This window comes from Coptis chinensis, chromosome 6 (assembly GCF_015680905.1).
Source record: "Coptis chinensis isolate HL-2020 chromosome 6, ASM1568090v1, whole genome shotgun sequence".
In the NCBI taxonomy this organism is placed as follows: domain Eukaryota; kingdom Viridiplantae; phylum Streptophyta; class Magnoliopsida; order Ranunculales; family Ranunculaceae; genus Coptis; species Coptis chinensis.
The window spans coordinates 17,541,345-17,549,784 of NC_141461.1; the positions used below are offsets into that span (position 1 = coordinate 17,541,345).

The 8,440-nt window shown below is 37.6% G+C and overlaps 1 pseudogene across 1 annotated transcript in view; it reads right to left on the minus strand.

Annotated features, from left to right (window-relative positions):
* The window catches only part of LOC147491855 (pentatricopeptide repeat-containing protein At1g56690, mitochondrial pseudogene), a 28,405-nt pseudogene extending 24,445 nt beyond the window's left edge, over positions 1 to 3,960 (minus strand). The window contains exon 1 of the transcript XR_015198910.1: positions 3,930 to 3,960. The product of XR_015198910.1 is annotated as a pentatricopeptide repeat-containing protein At1g56690, mitochondrial pseudogene (transcript). The remainder of the gene's footprint in view (positions 1 to 3,929) is intronic.
* Positions 3,961 to 8,440: the final 4,480 nt, after the last annotated feature.

Here is an 8,440-nt window from a genome sequence, read left to right on the forward strand (position 1 = left end):
AGACAGATATGCATTGTAGGGAACAACATCTCCATTATCAACTTTAACCATTTTATTCTTTCTCTTCACAAAATATTTCTTGCCAGTGTCGCGCCTTCGGTAAATGGAGTATCCTTTTTTATCCATAATTGTTTCCTCCACAAACTCTTTTGGATAGCCTTTGGTGCATCGACCATTTTCCATACATGAAGCACTCAGATCTTGATCACCATAGGGGCCATGAACTAGGGGTGTAAAAACGGCCCTCAAGCCCTCGGCCCGCTCGACCCGACCCGGCCCATAGACAAAAAAAGCCCTCAAATTTAAGCCCGCATCCAATTTGAGGGCAGGGCCGGCCCGACCCTCATGTTTTGAAGGGAGGGTAAGGGCCTAGATATGGAAACATGAGGGCGGCCCTCAGCCCGACCCTCTAAAGCCCTCACAAAGCCCGTATTAAGGCCCTCATTGATATTTAGATTTTCTAAACAAAATTACGTATAATACCCTTAGGGTTTTAAGTTTTACTTATTATTACATAGGGTAGAAATGTAAATTTCAAGTATAGTAGTTGATATAATGAAGTCTTGTAATGAAGGTTCTCTCTCTTGTAATGAATATATTGTTAGAATATGTGAATATATTCTATAGGATCTGGTACCAGTATTATATGGATATATCTCTATCCTATAGAATATATTCATATATTCTATTGTATATGTTAATGAAGTTTGATAGGTTTTCAAGAATTTTTGTAATGAATATGTTAATCAGTTAATGAAATCTGATAAAAACCAAATATGTTAATGAAGTCTAAACAAGTTGTATTCAAGAGTTTTGAATAATTGACAAGTTGTACAGCCCGGCCCATAGACCCGGCCCTCAGGCCCGGCCCATAGTTTTCTAAAAGGGGCTGAGGTGAGGGCAAGGGCTGTATAATTCAAGTGTTGGCCCTCACAGGCCCGACCCTTATAGCATAAGGGGGCTGGGCCAGCCCGGCTCGGCCCATTTTACACCCCTACCATGAACCATGCACTTCTTCACTATTTCAAACAATGCAGGGTGGGTGTCGGGGTCTAGGAATTCAACACATACAAATTTATCCACTTGCTCACTGTTTCGGATCTTGTCATCATGCACAAGAAATAAAAGGCAATGCATGTGTGGAAGACCGCTCTTTTGAAATTCAATGGTATAGACATATGCAACTACCCGACCGAAGATATCATTCTTCAAGATTTCTTTCATAATTGCTTTTCGTTTCAGCTCGAATACCCATGCAACTATTTCAGGCCGAAGTGTCGAAGTTTGGTGTTCCTTGAGCGCATTTTTAATTTCCTGCCAATTAGGGTTTGCAGTCACCGTAAGAAAAATATCTGGGTGCTTATAGTGCCGGGTGATAGTCATTGAATCCTGAAAAATCTTGTATATGTGCCTTGAACTTCCAACATGTGAGGAAGGCAAAATGAACCGTTGGCCAATTTGATCAGGACTTAATCCCTCAAGTGCAACATCTATCAAGCACTTGTACACATCTAAACGGATGGTGTCTTGATTTAGTCTAATGTATCGCAGTCGGTTCTGTTCATATGTAGCCCAAGCATCAACCAAAAATTCATGCAACAATTTACACCCCAGCAAGATAGATGAGTACTTCGTGGGTCGTTCAAACAAACGATAGGCGTAATACAATAATTAGGTGAGTCTTGCATTGCTTGGAGCATTTCTCTTGACGTCCCACAACTTCAAATCAGGTGACCAACCCAAATCCCCATAAGGAAATATAAGAACATAATGCAAAGGCAAATAAGCGGGATGACATTCGCTTATCCGTTCTAACTCATGCCCTCCTCTCAAGCGAAGTACAATATCACGCATGGCATCAACCTTACTCCCATCTCCAGGCAATATCACCGCGATCTCATCAGTTGTCGAAAGATTGTACCTTCATCTATCCGAACGCGGATCATAGTGTAGATGGACCGGAACATTGTTATTCTCAGAAGCATTTTCAGTTAAAACCTCAAATGTTTGCTTATAGATATCACAAAACTTGTGGGTCTGCAGAAGAGTTTCTTGTACAGTTTTCAACACTTCCCTTGACAAATTCGGGTTGCGATTGTGGCGGTGATCCAAAGCAGCTAGGGGATCATAAATATAAAGTTGTGAAAACTTAGGTTCCATCCTCGGATCAGGCAACAATGAACCGATTTGGTGCCGTAACTCCCCATGAACAGTGAATGAGGTAGAACCACGTCCATGTAACACACGATCGTTAAATTTACAACTAAGACTGGTAAAGGCATTACACACATTGTATTGCCGAATCTGCTCACGGAATAATCTTGCATGTTTATTAGATCCTTCGAATAAATATTTAAGTGCCGGAGGCAATGGAGAAAGAAGCGGTAGCTTAATTTTTCCTTGTAAACAACAAGTTTCAAATAAAGGTCGGTTGCGCCTTGATTTTGATAAATGTTCATCTTTCCAATGAAGGGCCGAACAAAATGGACAGAGAACATCCATCTTTCCCAGAAAGTGGCGGCGATTTGGAACAGGAAGCACATGGACTCTATGAGGATTAATAATTTCTTCTTCACTTTCATCAAATCCAGTCATATCATGATCACTGCAAAAATAGATCTATGATATATCACGTTTTACGGTATGTTGAAACCTAATATAAGAGTGAGAATTTAAGCAATTGACTTACATAGTGTTATCCTCACAACTTTGCATTGTGACATCTTCCGTGGTAGATGAAGAGGACCCAACTTCATACGTTGACCTTGTCTTCTTAAAGGAATCTGATATGTAATCAGATATAACGTCTTTTTCTCTCCGTCTCCGATTTTGTTGTGCTATAGTCCTTTGATCGACATCTTTTTCTTTTCGAAGACGTTGTGCAATAGATCTCCAATTAGGAGGTGCAATAGAGCTTTGATTGGGAGGCACAATAGATAAGAGATTGGGAGGCGCAGTAGATCTTCGATTATGAGAAATAACAGATAATACATTAGGAGCCGCGGGAGATCATCGATTAGGAGGCACAACAGATAACCTATTAAGAGCCGCGGGAGATATTCGATTAGGAGGCACGACAGATAACCTATTAAGAGCAGTGAGAGATTTTCGATTAGGAGGCACAACAGATAACCTATTAGGAGCCGCATTAGATCTTCGATTAAGAGGCACAACAACAGATAACCTATTCGGAGCCGCATTAGATATTCGATTAGGAGGCACAACAAATAAAATATTGGGAGTCGCAGTTGATCTTCGATTAGGAGGCACATATACCAGATTAGGAGGCACAACATTTCTTCGATGTGGAGGCACATATACCAGATTGGGAGTTTCAATAGGATGACATGCTATGGAATTGTTTGGGTGAACTACCGATTCCCTTCCTCTCTCTTCCATGTGCTCTTTAACCATGATTGCCTAGGAAGCGTCAATTCGCAAAAATTTGGAAACACGCAAAGTTAAAGAATCAAAACGGAGTTTTAATCAAAGAGCACGGTGAAGACTCAAAGTAGTAAATAGTAGAACACCTAATTGAAAAGCACTAAAATACATTGACTTTCAGATATATTTAGGAATTAACATAGAAAATTCTAATTCAATTAAGTCTATTTTTCAACTTTTGTTCTTTTGTTTAAAGTGGTTTTAGTATACCTCTCATTTTATTTACATTCTCCACTATCGATGGTTTCTAGTCTGAATTAAATAAGTCTGCTTTTTAGCTTTTGTCATTTTATTTACATTCTCCACTATCAAAGAAGTGGGAGAAAAGAGAAAATAGTCGTAAGAATTAAAAACAACCCCAGCACAAAGTTTTAAAAAATGGTTCACATTTCTTTGATACCCATTTCTTAATTTGAAAAGAAAAAACAAATAAGCTAGAGGGTTCACATTTCAAATTCAATAAGCTAGAGGGTTCAATAAATCACCTTAAATGGCTTCAGATCTCTCGAAACAATTCGGAAAAGCGCCACCACGAAGCTAAAAAATGGTACACATTTCTTTAATACCAATTTCGTAATTTGAAAATAAAAAACAAATAAGCTAGAGGGTTCAATAAAATTCACCTTAAACGGTTTTAGATCATCAAAGTATCAAACCAAACAGTAGCAATAGATTGTGGAAGTGGAGCTATGGTCGTCCACTCCTAAACTGGATTCCAATTGAACATTTCGATATTAACTCTCTGAGATTCCAAGTGAAAGCTGACATTGTACATTTCAATATTGACTCTCTGAGATGCTTCTACTGTATAGTTTTATGCCTAATAGTGAATAACCTAAGTCTGTTTTTAATATCTAACAACCCGCAGACTTCCATCAGTAACATGCCTTCCCGTCCATCCACGAACCACTACCTTATTCTCATACTCCTAAACTGGATTCCAGAGCTCTTCCTTGTTTTCTCACCAAGAAGCAATTAATGGCAGTTGAATTGGTAGTCTCTCCATTTCTTCAAGTACTATTTGACAACCTCAACTCATTGATCCAAAACGAAGTTGGTCATTGAAGATGCAGAGGAGAAGCAGCTGACGGAAAAGGCGATCAATAATTGGTCAAGTATAGCTGTTGTTCCTTCTTCAATGACTACTGAATCAAGAAGACATGATGATTCACTTTTTGGGATTTGGGGATTTTGGAATAAAGGAGTTCGAGTGCTCGACGATGACGATGACGATGACGATGACGATGACGATGACGAGAGAAATGGTGTAAAACCCCAGCGATAAATGGTGTAAAACCCCAGCGAGAGAAGATGTTTTTTGGAAAAAAAAACCTAAACTAATTTTTTTTGGGCTCGAACCCATGCCGTTAGATCTTGCTCAAAATGATTCCGACCATCCTTTATTATAATTTTGACTTTTGGTGCTCAAAAAACCCCTATCTTATTAGATAGATTTATGATTATGCTACCAAACCCAAACACAAACAAACAATAGTGAAAGATGTGTAGAGTGTTAGCTGTGTAGGCAGGGCCGGCTCTGGGGCAAGGCCAACTAGGCGACCGCCTAGGGCCCCCACTTGTTGACAAAAAAAAAGGCCCCTAATTTTCTACCCACTATCTAATAAAGCCCATATCCAAACATTAGATTGACCTAAAGAAATAAAAGCCCAAATATTAGATTGACCCAAAACCAATTGACCCGGCCAACTGATTTAAAAGCCTTGACCAACAAAAACAATACCAATTCAAACAAGATGCGGTCGGTCTCACGGAAGTTTTCTATTTCGGTATTTTCTATTTTTAAAAAAAGAAACTAAGGGTTTAAGGTTAGTTTAAAAGAAACAGAGAAACTAAGAGAAACTAAAAAAAAAAAAAAAATAGAAGAGAGAACCTAGTCTTTGAAGAGTTACAACTTACAAACAAGATCGCTTTTGAGGTGCTCAATATACATACTTTGTATGTTCCCTTAACCCTTCTCAATTCTCTATTTATTGTTTTTCTTTTTAAATTGGATGAATTTGATTGAATTGTTTGTAGCAATAATCTTATATGAATTTGATTGAATTTTTTTTTTATAGCAATAATCTTATATGAATTTGATTGAATTTTTCGTTTTATGTATGCTATATTTTGAATGACTCAAAAGTTTGAAAAGTGTTCTAAGCTAGTTGTCCGACTTGCTAGTCTTTGTTGTTCAGAAATTCTTTGAGTGGCTTTTAGTATCATGAGTTAGAAAATATCCATCGGGTAGTGCTAAGAGAAAAAGAAGCAAAAACAAGAAGAACTTGCTCAATCTCAAGCGGGAAAGTATTCTTAAATTTCTTTCTACTAGTGGACAAATAGAGACTTCTAATGAAGATGTTGAGCATGAGGAGCTTGAACATATAGTGAATATGGAACATGACGAGAGGGGGAATGATGAATTTGAAGAAAGATCAAATGTTTTGAAGAGGAGATGAATAATGTTGAATTAGAAGAGAGTAAATAAATGAAGATGAAGAGACAATGAATATTGAAAGTCAAGAAGAACCTAATGAAACTATGAATGAGAATGGAGAATATGGACCGACAAACTATTTTGATCCAGCAAATTGGGATAAGATTGATCAGAAATATAGGGATTTCTTGGTCGAAAAAGGTCCAATAAGAGACAATGTTACTGATTTTCCTAGAGATAATGAAGGTAGACATTTTTCAACCTTCCACTACGTGCGACGTATGGATAATGGTTTGAAGCAAGATCGAAAGTGGCTTGTTTATTCTCATTCGGTGGACAGGGTATTTTGTTTTTGTTGTAAGTTATTCAAGCAACGAGGAAGGCTTTCTCAATTGGATAGTGAAGGATGTTCAAATTGGAAAAATCTTGGTGAAAAGCTTTGAGCACAAAAGACACTTGAATAGTTGGTGTGAGTTAGAAAATAGGTTAGGAAAGAATGAAACAATCGATAAGAGTGTGCAGCAACAAATCAATCGAGAAAAAGAACATTGGAGACAACTATTATTGAGGATACTTGCTCTTGTGAAAGCTCTTGCTAAAAATACTTTGGCATTTCGTGGGGACAATGAGAAGATTAAGGAAGAAAAACAACGGCATTTTTTGAGCATGATTGAAATGATTGCAGAATTTGATCCAATATTGCAAGAGCACATCCGGCGTATTGAAAGTCATGAAATTCACTATCATTATCTTGGCCACAATATTGAGAATGAACTAATTCGGATGTTAGCGGTGGCGTTATTAATGCATTTTTCTTTTGGGTAGATAATCCATGACATTCTATTACTATAAGAGTTATCATAATTTTTTTGCAGGTGAGGTGAAAAATGCAATTCTTAAGAAAATTCGCTAAGTACTTTTCAAGGTTATTCTTGATTGCACTCGGATGTAAGCCATGAAGAACAAATGTCATTTGGTGATACGATGTGTGGATGTCTCAACAAATCCAGTTAAGATTGAAGAGTTCTTTTTAGAATTTATGAAGGTAAAACCATACATCGGGTTTGGGACTCTTTAATGAGCTGAAAAGCTGTATTGAGCACTCTTCAACTTGATATTAATGATGTAAGGGGATAAGGCTATGACAATGGATCTAATATGAAAGGCAAACACAAAGGCGTACAAAAAAGATTGCTCGAAATAAATCCTAGAGCTTTTTATACGCCATGTGGTTGCCATAGTCTAAATCTTGCATTGTGTGATACGGCTAACTCTTGCTCTAAAGCTGTGTCCTTTTTCGGAGTGATGCAACGTGTATATACATTGTTTTCTTCTTCTACAAAACGGTGGGAAGTTTTCAAAGAACATGTGAAAAAAGGTCCCAATCTTACTTTGAAGGCATTGTCACAAACACGTTGGGAAAGTCGTGTGGAAAGTGTTAAAGCGATTAGAAGTCAAGCTCCACAGATAAGAGATGCTTTATTAGTTGAATTAATGGATACTAGTGATGATCCGAAGACTAAGAGTGAAGCTGAGTCTCTAGCCACACATGATATTGAAAATTTTGAGTTCTTGATTGGTATGATTGTTTGGCAACGATATTGAATGGTGTTAATGTTGTTAGCAAACTCTTACAAACCCAAGATATGCAGATTGATGTAAGCTATTAGTGAACTGCAAAGGTTGATTTCCTTTTTGAAAAGTATAGAGAAACCGGATTTGAAGAAGCAATGATAGAAGCTAAAGAAGTTGCAAGTGCTATGCAAATTGAGCCTATTTTTTTGTGGCATTATTTGTAGAAAGAGACAATTTGATGAAAATGCGGATAAAGAGGTGCCACAGTCAGCTGAAGAATCATTTAGAGTCAACTACTTCATTTTTATTGTTGACCAAGCTATTTCTTCTCTTAAGAGTAGGTTTGAACAGTTTCAAGTATATGAGAAACATTTTGGGTTCTTGTTTAATTTGGAGAAGTTGAAGTCTATAGACAGAGATAGTTTAAAGGCTTCTTGTGGCAACTTAGCAGAGTTTCGAAACATGACAACCGATATTGATGGGACATAGTTATTTTTGGAATTGCAACTCTTGAAAGAAGCGGATGATGCAAAGAAGGCAATTGAAGTGCTAAACCATTTGAACTTAAGGGCTAGTTGCTTTCCAAATGCATGGATTGCATTCGGTTGCTTCCAGAGAGAATTTTTTCAAAGTTGAAGATGATTAAGTCTTACCTTCGATCGACCATGTCGCAAAGATAGATTAAATGGATTAGCTATGCTATCTATTGAAAAAGCTTTGGTGAGAGGAGCTTGCCTATGCAAATGTAATAACCGATTTTGCGCCTAAAAGCGTGAGACGGGGAAATTTTCGATGATATTTTACTTGATGTAATTAGTTTGTGACTTGGTGGGGTTAGATTTCATTTTTCCTACTTTCAAAATAAATAACAATTTTTTTTTTTGCCTAGATAATTTTCTTCTTTCTTTCTTTTGTTAAAGCTTAAGGCCCCGCTTTGAGAGCTCGCCGAGGGCCTCTCAAATCTCAGGGCCGGCCCTGTGTGTA